The 21,725-nt window shown below is 43.3% G+C and overlaps 1 protein-coding gene across 15 annotated transcripts in view; it reads left to right on the top strand.

Annotated features, from left to right (window-relative positions):
* Positions 1-21,725, top strand: part of FGFRL1 (fibroblast growth factor receptor like 1) — a 320,481-nt gene that overhangs the window by 33,977 nt on the left and 264,779 nt on the right. For 7 of the 15 annotated variants that reach the window (XM_067567660.1, XM_067567658.1, XM_067567654.1 and 4 more), the window contains 2 exons: positions 7,414-12,646; positions 13,240-13,315. The exons of 1 other annotated variant lie outside the window; for it this stretch is intronic. The gene's annotated coding sequence lies outside the window, so the exon portion shown is untranslated. Of the gene's footprint in view, positions 1-7,413; positions 12,647-13,239; positions 13,316-21,080; positions 21,172-21,725 lie in introns of those variants that run through there. 7 more of the 15 variants (XM_067567663.1, XM_067567662.1, XM_067567659.1 and 4 more) reach the window with 3 other exon arrangements.

Below are 21,725 nucleotides of genomic sequence, written 5' to 3'. Positions count from 1 at the left end.
GGAAATGGAGCTGTAGGAAGACTTAGAAATCTACAGAGCTGCAGAATTAGTGGAAAGAACATCTAAAATTTCCTTAATTCTCATGCAGGGCTTCTGCCAACAATTCCTTTGTTAATACAAATGCTGAGGCACTTAATTTTTTAACACTGCTATGAAATTGTTTTAATTGGGGCTGATTATCACTGTCAGTCATTTGAGTCCCTTTTGCTGCTCATGAAATATGGTCCTGCTGTGACCTTGGATATTGGCTTGATTCACTTCTGACTGTAGCATTATTTTAGCAAAGGTATCTTTCACTTTATCCATCAATTACATGATGCTACCATCCACTTTAGTTTACATCAGTTGCCGATTTGCCTCCTGACAATTTTTGCTGCAAGTCATTAACTCAGATATCTGATGGATGTGAATTTAATCCTGGTGGATTCACAGCCCTAGAGGAAAAAGGCTTCTATTAAACAACAAACCAGGCAGCAGCAGTTAAAGCTTCCCAGTGCTTTGCACTATCGATGCATCTCAACCCTTCAGACGGGGTCACCTTCAGGGCTGAATGTTCAGTCTCTGGGCATATTTAATCCTTGGCTTCTTGGCTGGGTGCCAAATGGGATGGTGGTTTTGGTAATATGAACAATTGTCCACAAGAAAATAGCCATGAACCCCCAGCCTCCTTCTGTGATGTGGCTTTTATCTTTTGTATGTGGTAGTTCTGCTGTGCTGCTGTTCATATTCCTGGGGTGAAGTGTTCAGAACAAAATAAGAGTATACATAAAATGTTTCACCAGGTGGTGGTGTTTAGCTGTTGTGGCTCTAGAGGTTTGTGTGAACTGTTGGAAATTTGGAGAACCAGTTCAGTTATCCCCTGGGTTCATTCTTCTAAAGCATCATATTCCTACGAAGCAGTGTACTAAATTCAAGATGCCTCCACTGCTAATTATCTGGTGCCCTAACAACTCTGATAACTCAAATGTGAATGTGTCTCTCCTCCGAATGTTTGGTTGGTTTGAATCTGATATTTGATCAAGACAGAAAAAAAGCAGAGGAATGTACTCTCCCACGGCGACCAAACTGACACAGTGCAGCTGTGATCAGCCCGTTCATTAATTAGATATGTTTAAAAGGTCAGTGTGATGCCAGGATATTAATGAAAAAATGGGTTGAGACTGATGTGTTCACGGCTACCTCATAATGGCAAATATTTCAAGACCTGTATTTAGTTCTCATCTGCAAGTCCTGGGGAAAATGAGAACGTTGCACAATTATGATCCCTGACGGTGAAACTCACTCTCCAAGGCTCCATCTGTTCCAACATTTAAAAGGTGGTTGTAATGGTCCTTTCCATTATGGAAGGAAAGAAAGTATCTTTCTTGCTAATCAGAGCCCTTTCTACTGACTTTCCTTACGAAAACGGTTTTACTCCTATTCATGTTGTACAGCCCGTATAGTAATGGGGGGAGGGAGCTGAATTGTATTTTGCCTCAGCCAAATTGCCGCCTGTGTCATTTTTATTGGTGATGCCATAGAAAGCAAGAAAGAACAAGTTGGGTCCAATCCTCATCTGGTTTCATTCAATGATTTGAAATGTATTTTACTGTAGAACACCTGTGAGCCTTTAGTCACTTATGGAATAGAAATGTATTCAGCTGTTTGTTTTAATAGCTTGTGGTGCAGAAAGGTTGAATTGCAGTTGCTGAGGCATCCCAGCTGCTGTTCAGGAGTCAAGCTGTGAACCTCAAGGCCAGACGCATGCCATATATTTATCTATTCTCCTAATGCAAACTAGCAACCTTGGAAGTATGGAGGGATGATATCATACAACACGCTGAGGCTATGCATTGTCACATATAACAGGACTATCCGAATGCATTCATTCTTATTGCAATCTCACAGCTAAACTCATGTCACCTCAGATTTCAAAGCTGAGTAATCTCTTCTGACCCCTATTTCTGAGAAGGGGAAACTGAGGCATAGATGTTCAATGACTCCCCCAAAGTCACATGGTGCGTCCATATAACAGCTAAGGCTAGCCCCCTGGTTTCCTGTCCGTGGGTATGTCTGCACAGCAAAGAAAAACCTGTAGCTGGCCCATGCCAACTGACTCGGGCTACCAGGCTGTTTCATTGCTGTGTAGGCTGGAGCTCTGGTACCCTCCCACCCTGCAGGGTCCTACTTCCCGGGCTCCAGCCCAAGCCCAAACATCCACATAGCAGTGAAACATCCCACAAGCCCAAGTCAGCTGGCATGGACCAGCCTCGGGTATCTAGTTGCTATACAGACATACCCTGGGAGGCCAGTGCCTAACCACAATGCCACAGTCTTTTCCCTTTGCTTTATTCCCCACACCCCGTCACAGCTCAGCTGTTGCCTATACTCTCTCTCCCTCCTTCTTTTCTTCTTACCCAGTTCAACAGCAAGTGGATATGTTCCTCTGCGTTACCTGAAAAACACTCGCAAACTGAATTTTATATGATTTTCTTGACTTATTCAGTCAGATTTAGGGCTGGTGGAACATTTTCCATCAAAACTTTCTCTTCTATAGAAAATTAGGTTTTCGACCCCACTAATTTTTTTGTGTGGAAAATCTCTGCTTCTCTAGAAAAACGTTGACTTCACTGGAAAACTTAAAAACCCAAAACTGAAAATTTGAGGCCAAACCTCAAACCTTGGGGTTTTGGGTGATTTTTGGCTGAAATATTTTGGGTTTGGGGGTTTCTGATGAAAACTAAGGTGTTTTTCAGCTTAAAAAAAAAAAATGTTTATCTGGAATCTCCATTCTTAGAGGTTTTTAAGGCCCAGCTTGACAACATCTGGCTGGGATGATTTAGTTGGGGTTGGTCCTGCTTTGAGCAGGGGGTTGGGCTAGATGAGCTCCTCAGGTCCCTTCCAACCCTAATCTTCTATGATTCTGTTTTGTTTCTTTCAGCAAAAAGTCAAAATGTCCACGGGGGGGGGGAAGGGCCAGAATATTTGTCCTTTATTCTGAAAGATGAAAACACAGTATGAATTCCTCCTGCACCAAGGCCATGTTTGCACTAGGGAGCTTACAGCAGTACGGCTGTATCGATGTAGCTGCACCACTGTAAGATCTCTTGTGTAGTTGATCTATGCTCTCCTGTTGACATTATTAAACCACCCCCAACAAGCGGCAGTAGCTATGTCGGCAGGAGAACCTCTCCCACCGAGATGGTGCTGTCCACAGAGGCGCTTATGTTAGTGTAACTTAAGTCGCTCGGGGGGGTGTTTTTCACACTGCTGAGCGACATAAGTTATACCAACATTAGAGGAAGTGATAGCCTAACACAAAGCATTTCAGCCAATGTTTGGAGGCCAATGTGAGGTCTCTTCCTCCCCGTGGAGCAGCACTGGGAGTGAAGGATGGGGCAGCGTCTGCTATGAACTCTCTTCACCTCTGACCTAGCTCTGCAGCATTGGAAGAGGGCAGTGCAGCTCTCCCCTGGCTCCTGGTTTCCTCTGCACCCTGTAATGGCAGCAGTACAGTCGGCTATATAGATCTGTCCCAGCGCAGTTCCAAGGGTATGTAGTCACCAGTGGCTGAGATTCTCCCAAGCCGCCTCTGATATGAGTCACCCTTAGAATTTTAGCTGGGACACTTGGGGCTAATATCTCTGCTGCCATGGGACCTTTAATGACCATGACTGGTAATGTCCTGAGAACAATCCTCTCTATGCTCTTGACCAGGATTTTGGAACCGCCAAAAAGACTGGACCCAGACAATCCATTCCAAGTTTTAAGCTGAGACCAGTGCATGCTGGGTCAGAACTGGATAGATGCCTACACCAGTGCAGGCATGATTATCTTATAGGGAAGTAACCATCACAGCTCTAGAGAAATCACTTTCAACACCATATAGAACGGAATAGGAAATGGCGGCCTTTCTAATGTATTCCGTGAACTTGTGTACAAATCTGAAGAGATCCTATTGATTTCCATAAGGCAATACAGCTCACAGTTCTGTTCTACCCCTTACTATTAAGTCTCAGTGCATCGATTTACTGATCTCCCAGTCACCTGAGATGGAACAATCAGGGTTGCTAGTTTGTATTTTCCCTGAAATATGACTCTGGAGAACTGTAAGAATCCAATTGTATGTTAAAACATCCAGTGACTAGAGAGCAAAAATATCCACTTGATTTATAGGCATTGGAATTTAAGCAAGAGAGACTATTTAAGCATCTCTCATTTTACCCAGGAAATACCCAGATGCACAGCAACATACTCCACATGTCCGAGCTATTTATAGGGTTTGGCCGTGAAAGCATAATTTTTTTTTCTCTTGCTGAGTTAGCCAGGAACTTAGGTTTCATGCATGCGAGCGAGCGAACAGTCCTTATCGCCATCGCACCAGAGATTCGGTAGAGCCCTTTGAGAACTTTTATAGTATTTATCCTCAATGCTAAGTAACAAGGCCCCCGTGCATTGTGGCAGACCAGTCCCAGGGTTTTGCTTTGTGAATGGCACTATTGTTGATAAAGACTAGGGAATTGGAACCCAAAGATCACTGAGTGGAAAGATGCTTAAAGAACAGGAAACCCATATGCTTTCTAAATGAGCAGGGTGGCAGAGCCCAGCAATTCAGTGCTACTAAGTATGGTCACTTTTGGCAATGAGCTTCAGCACTGAGAAGATGTTTTTCCTCTCTATAAAGCACTGTGCAGTGGCTATGCCACCTTGCAAGCTAAAGGAGGCTTGCGCAGCCATCATGATCACAAAGGGAAATGAGGGGCTTTAAACATCAACCCTTTGTAGCCATCAGACAATCCTGCTGAACAGGCAGAAACCCCTCCTTATTTAACCAAATGGTTGAACAATCATAATAAATCTCTACCTGCGCTAAGGTCATTTAAATTTAAATACTTAAAATATATATCAGGTGCCCAGAAAGATGAGGTCTGGCAAATAATTGTGCAGAAAGAATAACAACTATAAAGGCCGCCTACAAAGCCCGCTGGACTTAACCTGTAAAGCATCCAGGGTGATCCTAGTCCTTAAAATGATGGATGAGGTGAATGGGCTTGTTTTTCCCTAAACGGATACCATAGGATTTAGGTTGGCAAATTAATAAAGAGTGGAAAGGAAGCTCTTTTGATCGAATGAGAGAGAACCTGGAGAAAGAGCTCATTTGCAAATGGCACATTTATCGCCCGTTGGATCTGAATGTTAAGTTCATGCATTTCAGCTATTTGCATCGTCAGCGGTATGACCTTGGATTCCATAGAACAAGCAGCACGGGGTCTGATTAGTAGTTGCATGGGTGAGGTCCAAGGGAAAACCCAGGATGCTGCAGAACAAGGGAATGCTAGTGATTCAAGACATGATGCTCTTCCTGTTAAGTCGGTACTGGAGTCATATCACAGCAGAGTGTTAGTCATTGAGCTGCTAGAGGAGGGGTAATTGTATCTATGGTAGCGTTTTTTAATAGCAGCCAACAGTGTAAGATCTCAGCACTTCCCAGGTTAAATACAGTGGCATAAAATGGGCCATGCTGAATTTTCTTTGGCTCTTCCCCAAGCAAAGCTTCCCTTAAAAGAGAAGTTTTTAATTCTGAGATCAGGCAGAGGAGCTGAGGGGGAGACGGTTATTTTGACTGCCATTCTGGTTATGGGTTTTTTGAAGGGGAAGATCTTTAAGCAGGATCAAAAGCTGATTTCTCCAGCAGCTCCATCCTCCCTGTTGATTTAATTCTGCCTGGTTTGGCCTGCTGATGCCACCTTTCTCCCCTATGCTTTTTCCTAGGAGTTTTGCCCTCTGTGTGTGAAGCCTTTTCTGTTGTTGACCTGTAGCACTGACTTTGAAGATTTCTGCACATGTAACTTTGACTTGCCAGACTGATTTTTGTGTCCCACCTCTTGATATCCCTGGCACAAGCTGTGAGGTTCTTTTTCAGGAAATCTTTTTACCAATTCCTCTGTCCTCCTCTTGATATATTTTTTCCCATTTAAAAATGTATTGTTTTAACAGTACCTTCCTGCAGTGCTGCTCATAGGAATAATCAAGATGTTGATCCAGACCTGAGCCGCCCTTAGAACCTTGGAAATAAATAAGATTAGGTCAAGGAATTCCTTACAGCTAAAACATCTTGTTCCACTTCAAGCAAAAAGTTTATCACGTCTCCCTTTTATTGCATTTTCCTGTGTGTGACAGGTGATCCGTAACAATGCCCTTTCCACCCTTTTCTCTCTTGTAAATGAAAAATACACTTAGCATTTTTTTCTGCGTTGTTACTCAACAAAGGAAACTATTATCATCAGATTGTCTGTTAGCTTTCAATGCTCAGAACACTGTGTAAAAAGCATAACAGTCTCTACATGATGTCCACCTGTGTCTTAAGGTTTGATAAATTGGACTTGAAGAAGAGACAGACATGCCAATCTCTTTGATTGGAGAGAGACTTTTAGTGGTTTTATTTGCAAATTAATTTTTAGAAAAACCTGGGGAATGAATTTAAAAAAAAATTCTTCTCCACCTAAACACTACTGTTTTAACAAAGATGTCCACCAGAGAGACAAATGGAGCTTGGTATTGTAATCTCATCTTGGAATTTTGAAGACTTTTATTTTTGATTGACGTAATACACAGTTAGTAAAGAGGATTCCCATGCAATCTCTGTCTACCCTGATGAATCTCATGTCCCAATCCCAATACAAGCAAAGAATTGCAAAGAGGGGAAAAAACTAAGGATAGATGAAGGCAGGATGACTGGATCCTTCTGATCAAGACACCAAATGTTTGGATGGATAGCCTGATTCTGAGGCAATTTAGGGAGAAATCAAACGTATCTGGTTTGGTTGAGGGGAAGATTTATTCCTATTTGCTAATGAAGAGCTGATGATATGGTTCGATAAAGAGGTTGTCTGCCGCTATGTCGAGCTAGAGTTGATATATCAGAGAAAAAGGAAGAGATCGGAGAGAGGCAGACAGAAAGCAGGTGTAGATGGTTGGCAACAAGTCAATTGCATATATATGTGAGTAGATATCTGAGTTACCAGCAAAGAAATCAGTCAAATCCTCAGGAATAAGCAGTCATGGTGAACAGGGCACTTGGAGAAAGACTCTGGAGCTGCTCATGATGCTCTTTTAGGAAGAGGCTCCAAAACCTGTTCTAGATTTTAACATGGTTTTAGCCTCGCTCTAGGTTCACCCTGCAGAGTGAGCCACACACTTTCTCCTGGCTGATGATGAAGGGATTGCAGTTTGCCAAAAGGTAGCATCCGGGATACCCAAAAGAAGGGGAGTGAGTCCCCATAGGGTTTTAAAATAATTTCGCTAACTCCCAAGCCTTCAAAAATTGCAAATCAGGCCCCCAAAAGTATGAGGTTTGCTTAAAATTCATGAGATTTTAAAAATAAAAAATGTTGGGTTCTCTTTTTTTTACCTTGCGTTTTTCTCACCCTTTAGGATTCACGTTGTCAAGTGTTGCCTGCAACCACAAGGTTGGAAACTTGCAATTTAAAAAAAATGAAAACTGAGATTCTTGTGTAATCACCTGAGTCCAAGAGCTGGAGCTTTCAGTGAAACCACCAAATACCATCACCAGACTCACCATCAAATTGCAAGAGTTGACAATACTGTAAAATCCCATGATTCTTTAATGCAGCCTCAGCCCTCACTTAGCTTTGCTTGTTGCCTCTCCATAGACCAGGCTCCAGGCAGCATCACCACCAAACCCTCTTTCTCTTTCCGTTCCCCTTGCCCCACTCAAATGTATACACACAGCTGCGACCCCAGCTAATGAGAGAGAGGAAACCCATTACAATCTTTCTCAAACATGGCACGGTTGGTTCCAAGATGGCGAGATCCTCTCCATCTTGCCCCCAGACCTTCTAAAATAGCCTTTAGTAATCTTCTTTAAACAGGCATTGATCTTTCTTAGAAAGGTCTAGGCTCAAGACGCTTGCCTACAAAATCACCTTTTCTACATCAGTCTCATCTCCCACTAGAATTCTTTATAGCTGCCTCCGTTACATCTTGCCTTCCTACTTCCTGTAATGGAGACAGAAGCTAGCCCAGTGGCTTGGGCACTAGCCTAAAATTTTGCAGACTTGGGTTCAGATACCTGCTCTGCTACAGACTTGCTGTGTAACCTTGGGCAAGTCACTTAAGTCGAGATCTTCAAAGCTATTTAGGCACCTAACTCTCATTGAAATCTTTGAGGATCTGGGTGCTCTGTACCTTGGTTCTCTGCCTGTAAAGCTGGGATAATAATAGTTCCTTACCAGAGAGAGGTGTTGTGGGGATAAATACATTACTGTAAGGCACTCAGATATTCTGTAAGTGAGGCATATATGTTTCTTAGATATGACTAGAAATGGGGCAATTCAGAAACATTTGGATTTCACACAACCTCTAGAATTTTAAGTTTTGAGAAATATTTCAGGCTTGCTCACTAAATCTTTTACTTTAAGCTATTTTTAAAAGTCCGTTTTGAAAACTAAATAACAGGCGCTTGCGCTCTGAAAGCAATATTTTTTCAATAAAATAAACCACGTCGTTGAGAAACCCGTGTTTTGCCAAAGCCAAATGGACTGATCACAAATATTCTACAGGTGAGCTGTGGCTGGTTAGATAAATCACATGGTGTTTCTGATCCTTGAGTGGATAAAAACACAAGCACAGCCAGTGTGAATTCTTGCACGCACAAATTTGAAAACTTGATTTCCACCGATATTCATGTAACTCACTGTTCAACCTGCATTATATAGAGCTGGCTGAAAAATTTCAAATTTTTCAATGGAAAAAACCCCAAACCTTTTTCTTCCATTTTTGACCAGCTCTTCTATTATGTGACACACCCACCCCTGTCTTGTCCAGAGGATTTGTTGACTGTCTTACCACAAAAGGCCAATCTGATCATTTAGTTCAATCTACAGTATACACAGACTGTAGAATTTTCCCCACGAGTCGAATTAAAGATGGATTAAGAAAATGAGTCTGCGCTGACAACAGAGGGGGTCTTGAGTACACCTACACTGCAAATTGAGATGACTGTAGCATGGATAGGTATATCCATGCTAGCTTTAATCTAGCTAGCGCAGGTGGTAACAGTAGTGAAGATGTGGCAGCACAGACTTCAGTGCAGGCTAGCTGCCCACCACCAGTCTGCCAGGGACCTTGGGTAAGTACTCGGGTTGCTCGCTTGCTCTGAAGTCCCTGTCACCAGTTCTTCACGGCTTTTGTGACCTGCGCTAACTAGATCAAAGCTAGTAGAGGTGTGCCTGCCTGCACTATGATCACACCTTCATTTACAGTGTAGTTCTACCCTTAGTTCAAACTGCTAGAGGCTCAGTCTCCGAGCTGCAGATGTATTGGGTTCAGTCCTTGGTGATAGCCAAGATGATAGTAATTTCACTTGCATCTGTGTAGGGCCCTACCAAATTCACGGCCGGCAAAAATGCATCACAGACCATAAACTCTGAGCACTGTAGCTTGATCTATAGCTTATATTTGTTACTTAAGGATCCCCAGTCGTCATTTTGAGGGTTGATAGTTCTTGTCCCAAGAGCAGGCCCAGTATTATTCAAATTATTATATAGTTGGGAACCCCGATGTGCCCAGTTACAACACCCACACTATAGGAACTCTTCTATAATTACAAATAGTTTATTAATGCATTTAGCACAGTCACATACACCCCAACTCTGTAAAATAGCTAGATACTAGAGAATATACATCTGCTCATCTATATAATCTCACCATCCCTTGTAGAACAACCTGAAATGTTAGCCACCACTTTCCCCCTCTTCACTACTGGCCATCATTCTGGCCATCATCTCTTTCTCCTACTGACCCAAGCCTGGGATGTAACTCTTGTAATATGATACACTGCCGCCGCTATGTTTGATGCATATTCAGTAGGGGATTTTCCCCTTTTCCTTATTTGCCTGTTCTCACTTTACTGCTGTTGGAATGTTCTTCTCCTATAGGTTAGTATATCAGAGATCTCAACTTATCATATACATCAATTTGTTGCTATGGCCCTCTTGTGGTTAGGTGTCTGTGGATGTAGCTCATGTACCTGTTATGCAGGTCGATTCATTGCCATGACACTCTTAGGGTTGCATTCTGTGCCTGTGATTAGAAATTCTTCTCAAACACTCTATTTCCAGCTCCCCAGTACTTGGGCTTTCCCGTTGAGCCATTTATCTGTTAAAAGTTCATAGGCCTCAAGCCTCATGCTAATTTGCTGAAGCTAATGTCTGACAGGACACAGGCTTGTAGATTCCTTGTATTACTGCTGAGTATAATGGAAAGCAGTGAATATAATAAAGATGAGCTAGTTCTACAGGCTACATCTCCCCAATGAAATCTGGCTAGTGTACGGGAGAGGCAGGGCTGGGGGCTCCTATCGAGCCCCTGCTACTCATCCTGGCTGGGCTGGGGTGGGATGGAACTCCCTCTTCCCCTGCAGGGGCCACTCCCAGGGCAAGATCAGACGCACCTCCGGGAACCTCCCTCAGCTGCAGGAAGCTGTGCAGCCATGCAGAAGTAAGGGTGGCAATACCTGAACCCATCTACAATAACCTTGCAACTCCCCCTCCCTCTCCCCTCTTTTGGCTCAGGACCCCCATAGTTCCCACACAGTGACATTTCAGATTTAAATATCTGCCCCTGTGAAATTTACAATTTTAAAATTCTATGACAGTGAAATTGACCAAAATAGACTGTAAATTTGGTAGGGCCCTACATATGTGACTTTGAAATTTGCTCTTAATGGATATTTATGGGAGTAAAATATGATCATTCTAATATTTAGTAGCAAAGGATTGCAAAGTGGATGTGAGTATGAGCAAAATGAGTTCATTTACTAAATGAACCAAATGTTTATGGGAAAAATGTTCACATCGTTTGTCCAGCTCTTGTTCTTAATTTGGCAAAATGGATCCTCCCATTCCAGTTGCTGTCCCCCAGTAATTTCTTCATCCAGAACACCTCTCAAGATCTCCTCTAGACACAGCCATATCAGAAATAACTAAGGTGGCTAATGTTGGTTGGATGTATTCCTGGAGGTTTCATCACATGACATAGTCTTTAATTAAAGATTAATCTTTAATTCCTGGCAACTTCAGGACAATCCTGGAGGGTTGGCGACCCTAGAAACGACTTGGATATCAGAGTGACTCCCCAAGGACAAGTAGACCACCTGGTGAATTAGGTCTGACAGGAACATCTGGTGTGTGCCAGTGGTTTCCCTCAAAGCCCCCTTGAGATGGTGGTGCACTTGCAAAAAATTTTCTGTAGGATCAGGGAAGCATGTTGAAGAGAGAGAGTCTCCTTCCCTCCCATACATCCCACTTCAGGTCTGGTCTATTGAGCTTTCTTCCACCGGATGGGGGGAACAATGGATCCTTATTTTTAGTTTAGGTTGGAGTTGCTTTGATACAGTAGCTTGTGTCCTGTTCTGTTCTCCTGTGCACTATGTAGGCACGTGTGAGTGAGCTGGGGGTGCAGGTGGGGTTAATAGACCAGGCTCTATTCTTGAAGGGTAAAAACTGATGCAAATTCCTGGAGAGGTGTTAAATATAGGTTGAGCTGTTCTGGGTTTCCTGAAGATTGTATACCTTCCTGCATTGATGAATGCACGTGGTTCTATATGTTGTATTATTGCCGGGTGCCCTTTTACACGTTCTTAACATTTTGCCATTTCCATTCGTTCTTTCCATTCCTGCTAAGTACCCAAATGGAAAAACAAAACCAAACAAAAAACCATTTGGGATTTGATGACTTTCCAACCCCTCTTTTAAACTTAGCAAAAATGAAATGGGGTCTCCTGCCAAATGCATGGTTTTTTTTTTTTACTCATTTCATTTTACATATAACTGGGAAAGGTAAAGAGGGGAGAGACTCTGCGGGCAACTGATCCTGCAAATAGATTTACAATTAAAACAGGCTCATTCATAGAAGCCACACTGAATTTTCACTTTCCTTTTTCTAAAAAAAAAAAAAATACTAATTGAAAACACACCACAAACTCAAGCTGTGTCAGCATTAATTTTCATCTCCACAGAATGCTCTGTCTCCAGGGCGAGGAAGGAAATTCCAGAGAGTTAGCCAAGACAATCAAGGTTAATCTGCTTTTTAAAAAGTGTGGTGCAGGCAAGAGCCTCACTTTCTCATTCTCAGGTCAGCAATGCTGCTCCAGCAGTGGCATGCATTCTCTGATGTGGGGACGCCTTGGAATGGGGCACATCGCCATGGTTGTTTGGTTTTGCTGTGAAGCCAGCATCCAGATGCATCAGCTACATGAACTGCGAATGAAGGTTAAAAACAAAGATCTCGAATCATTCAGGAGTGGAGAATATGCTCCTTTTCGGTGCAACTGATACCGTTTTCATTTGCGTAAGCGGTGCCTCGCTGCTGTGGTGATGATGGGATCACTGAATTAATATCATCGATTGCTGCTTATGTTTGTTACATCACGACGTACTTTCTTGTCCAACCTGCATGCAAAACCTGCTTGCTTTCCTGCCCAGCAGGAGAAAGAAAGCAGCCCTGCCGTCTTGTCAAGTCGTTTATTTGTATTGAGGTTGTGCCTGCAGGTCCCCCATTTAAGAATCAGGATCCTATTGTGCCAGACGCTGTGTGCTCACATAATGAAGACACACCCTAGCCGAAGAGCTACAAAGCTATAGAGGTGAGATGACAGGCGGATACAACAAACAGATGGGGAAACATAAAAGAACACTGATTTCTGTTTGTGCGTTCTTTCCCAGTCATCCATACAACATTCTGCACTTTCTCTTCCTGGTTGCAACACCTGAACTATCCCAGAGCCTCATGATTTTCAGGGGTGATTTCAGCTTCACTGCAAACATATGGCCCAGCAGCAGTAAGCACTTTTGCCCAGCAGCACAACCCGGGTGCCAGAGAAAACGGCTCCCTCTGTGTTCCCCTCACTGAGGTTAGCAATGAAGATTAGAAGTGGCCTTAGTCAACTTCCCTAAATATTTTCCCCCCTGCACAAGCTGAAACAATATTTAGATTGAGATTCCAGATAAAAGCCGTGCTTTACGCTATATTATCCAATGGGCCAGTATTGTGGAAAACACATCCTGAGCAGAGCCTGGACAGCAGCACGCTGTAAGCTTTCAGCAGGATGCTGCGGCGCTTTGAATCCACCTCACGTCCTGCCAGTGTTACCGTCTCTTCTAAAATGCGATGTGTGTGATGCAAGGGGGCTAATTTTAGAAAGAGCAAACCTCTTCAGACATTTTATTCTCATTGCAGGTTGGAAACTGGACTGGAACTTAGGAGACCAGGGTTAATTTCCAAGCTCTGCCACAGACTCCCTGTGGGACATTGGGTAAGTCAATTCATCTCTTTGTGCCTTAGTTCCCCACTCTAAAATGGGAATGGCATTGCCCTCCTTCACAGAGATGTTATGAGAACCAAATCCATAGAGAGGAAGAGTTCAGTGGTTAGGGCACTAGCCTGAGACTTCAGAGACCTGGATTCAAATTCCAGCTCTGATACAGAAACCTTGGGTAAGTCTCTCTGCACTTCTGTTCCCCATCTGCAAAAGGGGGATAACAGCCCTGCCTTCCTCACAGGTGCGTTGTGAGGATGAATGTTAATGATTGTGAGGTGCTCAGATACTGTAGTAATGCGTGTCACAAGTGTCTTAGATAGGTCTTTTCTTGTTCTCCAGTTTCCAGATGTTTTGTTCAGTGATGTTAGTCCTGAGGCTCATAAATTCATAATCAAATAGTGATGACCCGTGGCTTTGCCATGCAAGTAAATGGTTTAGAGTAAGTATGAGTGAGGGTGGATGTGGGTGTGTGTTTGGGATTATTGTGTATGCTGGTTTTGTGTGGGTGGGTGGTTGTGTTGGTTTGTGTCTGGGGGTTGTGCTGGGAGAGGCTTGTGTTGATATGTGTGGGTGATGAATGAGGGATGTGTGAGGGGCTCTTTGTGTTTGGGGTTATTGAATGTTTGCAGTTGTGTGTGTTGGTTGTGGTGTTGTGTGAGTAATTTTGAAGAACTGTGGCAGCTGGGCCAAGTAATCCACCATCTGTGCAGCCACCCTCATACAGCCAATGGAATTGCTGCATGCAAATTATCTGTGGAGTAAGTGTGGTAATTGGTTGAATTATCTCTATATCACAATGGCTTTTGGCGTGGCATAGATACATGACTTGCTATCATATGGGTGTAGTTCATAGCTAAAACGTCTGAGAATTTAGAAATTGGATGATAACAGACCGCAAATCCCAGTGATGATTCAACTTGGTGATATTCTGAACAAAAGGGGCTCTCAACCATGCTTGTAGCTATTTCCATCACTTCACACTGACTCAACAGACATTCTAGGCTGTAGAGTGACAATCCTGGAATTGTATTTGATAGATACCTGAATAGTACTTAACATCCATTTGAAGACTGGGAAATGGCTGACCAAAATATCAGGTCTGGCATTCATTTATCACCAACCCACGCACAGTCTAAGCATATGAGATCGTGGCTAGTGATCTTCTCATTGGTGGCTTATTTTGGTAGTGGGAGCTGTATGTGGATTACAATACGGAGAGAACAAAAATGTGGGAGGGAGAGCAGTACTGAAGTATAGATGCTTTGGGCTTTTCTGTTCTAAACCTTGCCCTACTGCTCCTATTACCTCATTGTACATCACTTCTGCTTTGGTCATGATCTTGCTCTGAGTGGCTGAAGGATTGAAAAGAGAAATGCCATAAGTGTTCCCATGCCCATTATTTGCTGTTGGGGATACTCCATTAGTGCAAGTGGTTGGGGTTCTGCTTTTGGCTTTTCATGCTTTGAATCACCAGTAGAAAACCCTTTGTGACTGACACTTGTTACCACGTAACAGCTGTTCAGTGACTTACTGAAATGAGTTGATGGTCTTAATTCCATTTCCTAATAGACAGATGTCCACATCAGTGGACTCACCATTACATTCCACATTTTCCGGCACAATGTAAGGATCAGTGAAACTTGAGTGTAGGCCCACAGGGCTACCACGTAACCAACATCCCCACTTGGCAACAGCTATGACCGGCCTGCTCCCTGTGACTCACAATCGGTAGAGGTTGTACACCCTGGGAAGTTCTGCCTCAAGTGATCTGACTTACAGAGGTCTTAGGGATCCTTGATTGGCTTCTTGATCCCAAGTCCGTGGGACGTACCAGGAAGTGTGCAAGCAACAATGAGGATCCCTAGCCAGCTGCACGACTGTTCTGCTTCTCTGTTTCTGAACTCTCGGTATTGACCTCAGCTCTGACTTGGACTCCGACTCACAACTGACCCGTGGAAACCCAAGACTGATCCTGGTGTTGACCCTTGTCCTGACTCTGTCTCTGGCCCTCAGCTTGGCTTCTAACTCTGATTCCAGCTCGATACTTGGCCCTGACACTGGCTCTGATCCTTGGCTTCAATTCCTGGCTCCCAAACACCTGCCACTGGTCTTGCTTTCCTTCGTTCAGGATCCTGACACCCCCTAGGTGAAGTGATCAGTGGAGATGGACAGGACTGAATTGTTATTCATGTGACCCCATCATTTCAGCTCTGGCTATGCAGAGTTTCAGTCACAAAGGGTTTTCTACTGGTGATTCAAAGCGTGAAACCCATATTTGGGCACCTAAATAAGTGTCCTGACTTCAACAGGAAGTGCAGATGGTCAGCACCTCTGAAAGCCAGGTGATTTGTGTAGGTGAGGGTCTCTTAATGTGTGTTTTATCGCTTATTCAGCTGTAAGCATGGGGTATGTAAGAGCATAATAATTGCCATTGCAGAGCAGAAAGAGCTGCGGTCCATCTTGTCCAGTATCCTGTCTCGAATGGCTTTCAAGCTGACATGGTTTTCAGACAGTGCTTGCACCCACTTCTGAAAATCAGGCCTCTTTAGGACATCTCTAGTTGAGCAATGAGAAAAATGGAAACATACAAAATCATTAGTCACTTTTGAAAATCTTGGCTATAAATGTCTCTTCCTTCCTGTAAGCTTACAGAGCTATTTGCATCACTAACATCTGGTGGTGGTGAGTTCCAAAGGTTAATTATACCTTATATTTAAAAAAAAAAAAAAAAAAAAGTTGTTGCACAGCAATTTTGGTTACATCAGGTGTAAATTTTACCCTTATCACATGCCCTCTTGTTCTTGTGTTACCGTCTCTCATAAGTAGGAGCATGAAACTGGCCTTCTCTATACCTGTTACTAATTCTTCTACAATGTGCCTTTACCATTTCTCCCCTTACTTGTCTCCTTTCCAAACTAAATAGTCCTAGTTTTTATAATCTCTGCTATGGAATCTCTTCCATACCTATAATTATGATCACTGCTTTCAGGTTCCTGCCTAGATCTATGTGAATGCAAAGTTTCATGCAAATTGTAATTAGCTGTGCTTTTTTTCTTCTTCTTCTTCTAGTTAGAAGATCAGAAGAATTTCCCTTAGTATTGGGGGTGTTATCACCCTCTAGTGATTTGCTTGTGTAGGTGACATGGATATAACTCAGGGTAGCTTGTGTTTCTTTAGCTCTACGTTCCTGCTGATTTGCTCCTTAGTGAGATCTAATGGCCCTAGAGTTTGTCCATTGAAAAGTGGCTTCTGACTTAGAAGAAATAGGTGTGACATTCCCCTCTGCAATCTGGACTGGTGTATTGCTGCGTCACCCCAATCCCTCACTCCTGGGGCCTGTCTTGCACTTGCCCCCACTGTGTGAACCCCCCACTCCTGGCTCAGCCCACGCATAGCCTCCTACAAGGAAGCAGTCCTTAATTTAGTGAGTGAGTGCTTCTGGTCAGCCACTCATGGGATTATGCAATAGAATGACTCAGCAAACACCCCCAGTCCCAGATGCAACCATAGGAACTGCCATTTTACAGAGTTCAGTGTTGCCCACTGGACTCTGCAAGCTCATAGTTCATCAATTTATCAAAGAAATTGATATACACCAGCTCTGCCACTTTAAATGAAGTCTCTACACACACCCAAACCACATGCACTGCTTTAGATAAAACAAATGATTAAGTTTATTAAGTATAGAAAGATCTTAAGTGATTATAAGCCAGAGGAATATAAATCAAATTTGATCAGGATGAAATAAAAGGCAAATCACATTCTAAAGTAAGCTTAACACTCCAGTAACTTTACAGTCTCAGATAACGCTCACCACAGGCTGGCTGAAGGAGTCAGCCAGCTTTCCCCCCCCCCCCCTTCCCCTCCCCATGGACAGTCTTTCAATTGCTTGATGTTATCTTGTAGATGGATTGCAAGAGAGAGCTCTAGCAGGCAAAATGTCTCCCCTTTTAACATGTTCCTCTGTTCCCCACCCCCTTCAGGATCAGGTGATGATCAGTGTCCCTTCCTGGACCCCTCCATGTCCTGAGTCACATGAGCATCCCCTCACCAGATGCTTATGCCAGTCCATTGTTCCTGGAAGAGCTGGGTTGTTTTATGCATGCCTTAGTGAGGCATGAACTACCTGCTACTTTTAGTGTTCGCCTAGACCTGCTTTAAAACACGTGAGACACATGTCTGAGTACATTACATAGCAGAGCTTCATAACCATATATATGACATTGCAAGAAACATACTACTATACCTATAATGTCCAGTATGTCATGAGCATTACAAAAACACCTTACACGACACACTCTTCATTAAACAATACACAGTTTCACGATAACGGTGAACATGGATGATACACAATCACACTGTAAGGGTTTACATGGGGTGCGGGTGTCATAACAGGTCAATGAAATCCCCTCCCGGCAGAGTAATTCACTTTCACTGGGTCATGGTAGTGTTTGGAACCAAGTTAATATTACAGTGGTGCTATTTAAAAAAAAATCTCTGTAGGATCAGATTTGATTGTGAATCTGGGGTATTGCTTTGACAATATTGAGTGGTGGAACTTTTTTCCTTTTAATGGACTTGCACAGACCCAATCAGCCTACCACATCAAAATACAGATTTACACAGAAATCCAAAAAGTGATTACACAATACAAAATTTGTCTTGTTAAAAGAAAACAAAGCCAAGTTACAAAAAGAACAGTTCAATCCTATGGAAACATAGGACAGCAATGTATATGGTTGAGCTAAACAGGACAAAATTAGGGATAATGTAAACATCTCCCAGGGGGTCCTAATCCCCACACAAGAGCTCTGAAATCAGGAGAGGGCAGCTAGGTTACACAGTGGTGAACTTTTTAAACATGTAATTGTATCATTATTGCATACGTGAACTTTCTACACAAGTATTAATCTATCTTATTCCTAACTTGCATTTTTACCTTTAAAAGACCCATTTGTTTCTGGTCAACCTCTGTGTGTTTGTTTATTTTGTTCAAATACCAAAGATGGTAACCATACTATAGAAAAAGCCTTAACATCATAAGAATGACTCTCATTACATTGACATCTGGTTCTACACCTAAATTGCTACCAACCAAAAACCCACCCAGCAATCCAAACAAAAAAACAGCACCAGACCTTATCCCAAGCTGAGTTTGAAAAGGAATATCTAGTGTGTCCATTAGTCCTGTATCTATGTGCCAATATAAAGATAATGGTCCTGATTCTCTTCTTCTTTACTTGGGTGTAAATCTGAACTAACTCTTGAAGTCAGAGTTACATTAGTGTAAAATGGGTGTTAGAGGAGAATCAGGCTCAGTGCACTTCATATTGCTGAGCTGCTATTTTTGTTAAGGTGGTATGTGGAATGTTTGTACATAAAATGAGACTTGGAGCAAGCTTTTTATCTTCAAAATGTTCATCCGTCCTCACAAATTGCTAGTAGTTATATTCCATTAGTGCTCAGAAGCCCTGATCAAGAGTGTGATGGGCACAGCACAAACACATTGGAAGAGAAGGTCCCAGCCCCAAGCAGTTCACAATCTAGTTTAATTTCTCATCCCCACATCTCAGGGATGTGTTAAGTGTTCCCCTCACTTTACAAATGGAGAGGCTGAGGTGTATCGTGCCTGTTTTCTCCAGAGGTGTGCAAGAGGAGGGGTAGGTCCTGGAACCATCAGCGCCACTTCATGCCTCAGTCCTGCAGCCAGAGGCTATTGCAGTGTGTGTTCCCGCAAGCCCAGGGACTGCTCACATCTTGGGATGGCCTGCGTTTGGAGGTCACCACTGGGGGTGGGGGAGGAGGTGAGGTCGCAGCCGGGGAGACCATGCAGCTACCTACTGCAGTATAGAAGTAGGCGTGATTCCCAGGAAGAGTCTGCACCACCCCAGTGCAGGATACTGCCTAGGTGGCACGACTGAGTCCTGAGTGGTTCATTGAGGGCACAGAGGGAGACAACTAGTTCACTAAGAGAAGCTCTCGAGATACGTTGCTAAGATACCAACGGCCATAAGGCCTGCTCAGTTGTGGAACTTCAGTAGCTATAGTAAATTAAACTGATACAGCAGAGCCATTGGTTCTGACCTGCCTAAAGAGCGCCCACCCGCCCCCTTTCACCTCCTGCCCTCTGTCCCCAGGCCTGTGGAGAGGAAGCATGATCCTGAAATGACATATTAATTCTCCCGAGGATATACCAGCCATCCTCTTGGCTTCTGCACCGCTTACAAGACGATCAACAAGTGGCAGGTGTGAGTCTCCAGTGTTCCTCTATCTGCCACTGTTGCAGCTGTTGAAGGAGGACATGATATGGGGTTGAGGGAGGCTGTGAGCAGGGGAATGTGTTGATTAAATAAACATCCACTGCAGAGTGCTATCCAGAAAGGATTGTGAGGTGTCCCTCTCCCTCTCGCGCTCTCAGTAGAAATATTTTCAAACATTTGTCATCCCCGGTGTTTTGTATTTTGCCTATCATTAGTTTAAATTAGCACCATCTGTATTCCCGGTTCCCTTGACTGAATGAATAATTCAGCACTGTTTACACTCCTGCTGCCAGCTAAACACGACAAGGAGCTGTTCCTCCAAGTGGGAACCCGGCAATCCGCGTTCTTTAACCTATTCACTTCAATCATTTGGTGCATTCTTTTTGGTGCAGAAACCCTGAAATTCTGAGACTGTTGCACAAGAAAAAGGAAGCAGCTTTCAGTGCTGCCTTCCAACAGCCTCTCTTACCCAGGGGATCCTACCAGTAGTTACTGCAGAGATAATTTACAGGGCCTATGTTCTTCTTGTTTATTAAAGCTGTGTGAATCCAGGGTCTGTGAAAGTTGCAAGACTGGGACCTCCAGGAGTGGTACAATTTGACCAGCTATGGCACAGGCAGCAGTGTGTTTCCCTATGCTTCCCTACAACCCCAGCCCTCAGAGAACATATCTAGGAGTGTGAGGATAATTCAGTTCTCATTGAGCTATTCGGTTCTTGGACAAGGTTGCCAGTAGGACTGATTCAAAATTTTCTGTTGAAAATTTTTCCAAAGGGAAAAATGGGTTTTTGACTAAATGAAGATGTTCACTGAAAGAGTGTCTGCTTTCCACAATGGCTGGATGGTTATTTATTTTTATTTTAAAAGAAATCTTTAAGGTTTTGGTTTTTGTAATTTAGATTTTTGACACAAATTAAAATTTAAACCACTTAATTTTTGTCTACATTTTCCATGGAAATGGGGAAGAACCTAATTTCTGCTCAGTTCTAGTTGCCAGTTGTGGCGATGTTTCTGGTGGACTAGGAACTGGATTGAGACTACCAAGCTCATTCCATATAACACAAGCTACAGGCCAGTCATCAGAGGTCAGTTCTGACCTGATCTGGATTTGAGACAGGGACTGAATGGTGAAAGGCTCTTGATCCCATTAGCAATCTCCACTGCCGTTTAGTCCATGCCACTAGCCTTTTCTTAAATATGACTCTTAAAAAGCTATTACAATTGTTTGGATTTTTCCCCCCAGCTTATCCTGCTGAAATTTTACTGTTGCTCTAATTAGCTTGGAGGAAGGATCTCAAGCAGACTTCTGTATTCTTCTTGCTTTTGTCCACACCACCACATCCTCCTTTCCCTGTATGACCCTGCAGGACCCACTGGGCCAGAGTTGCTCACGTTTACACTGGGCCCTGTGGCGTTGCACCAGTGTAATTGGGGGCAGGATTTATGGCAGTGATTCCACTGCTCCCTATTTCACGCCTGTAAGAAGTATCTCCACTGTGAGTTCAGACCGATCAATCTCTCAGTCTTCAGGACCTCCTCACGTCACCTTCACCATTTCCTCTGGTCCAGGGCCACACTGCAGGCTGATGAGGTATGTGGCAGCATAACTCTTTTCTCACAAGGGATTGCTGGCATCGGGTCTGTTTAAAGTGAGTAGAGCTGGAAAGGGATAGTGTATAGGACACATTCTAAACCTGTGTTCTTTTAAACCCCAGTCTCTGAAAATCAATCCAGGAATTATCCTCTTCTTCAGATTTCTGCCAGTCCTACTCGCTGCTCCTTTTTCTCCTCCTTTCCCCTCATTATTCTCCCCAACTCTGACCCCAGTGCTATTTTTGACTTTTTTACTTTGCAAACTTTGGGCCAATGTCTGCCTTTATTTTCACCAGTGTAAATCCAGAGTAACTCCACTGACATCAGACATCAGCATTTGACTCTAAACATTCACACCTTGATTCTGTTTTGCCTAACTTTGGGCCTGTTTACTCCAGTTTAAATCCGGAATCACTCTTCTGAAGTCAATACACACCACAGTAAAACTCGTGTGAGATCAGAATGGGGCTTTTTCTGCTGGTTCTTGTGTTTGTGTTGCTGTTGAAAGTGTCCTTTGGTCCTCACAACCTTTTTAGCTTGCTCTGATGTAAT

This window comes from Emydura macquarii, unplaced genomic scaffold (genome assembly GCF_026122565.2).
Source record: "Emydura macquarii macquarii isolate MOO-44397 ecotype Brisbane River unplaced genomic scaffold, CSIRO-AGI_Emac_v2 contig_2795, whole genome shotgun sequence".
NCBI lineage: Eukaryota > Metazoa > Chordata > Testudines > Chelidae > Emydura > Emydura macquarii.
This window is presented reverse-complemented; position numbering and strand designations above follow the sequence as displayed.